The following is a 499-nucleotide window of genomic DNA, read 5'->3' on the forward strand; positions in this document are numbered from 1 at the left end:
CGTTTTTTGTTTTAGCACTTTTTTGCATTTAGAAGTTCACCCTTCCTGCAGTTCTCTGACAAAAGCTGGGAGGAATAGAGGGGAATAGAAGGGGAATAGAGGAATAGGAGGAGGAATTTTAGTTAAGTGGCTTTACAATAGTCTGTTCTGTAACCTTAAAACCCTAAACTCTTAGAGCTGCCACTTGGAAGAAACGGGTCTTTTGAGGTTTGTCACAACCCCTCTTACAGAGTAGGTGCTATGTAAGCTCCTGTTGTGGATTTCTAGGGTAAAGGGAATGGGGACTTCTGAGTCCACAGGCTCAGCACAGACAAGCAGCAGCAATGGAAAATGGATAGATAGCTGTGTTCTTGTTAAAAATAGCTTCACGCAGTGCTTTTCCCTTACCTCATCCAATTTCAGGTGTCAGTCCTGTAGACACCTACCGACCTTCCAGTGAGGGAACTGAGTGGGAAAAGATTTTTCAGTAAAGGAAGAATTTTCTGTCCTACTTCTTGGC

The sequence above is a fragment of the Buceros rhinoceros genome, unplaced genomic scaffold (assembly GCF_000710305.1).
Source record: "Buceros rhinoceros silvestris isolate BGI_N320 unplaced genomic scaffold, ASM71030v1 scaffold24905, whole genome shotgun sequence".
Taxonomy (NCBI): Eukaryota; Metazoa; Chordata; class Aves; order Bucerotiformes; family Bucerotidae; genus Buceros; species Buceros rhinoceros.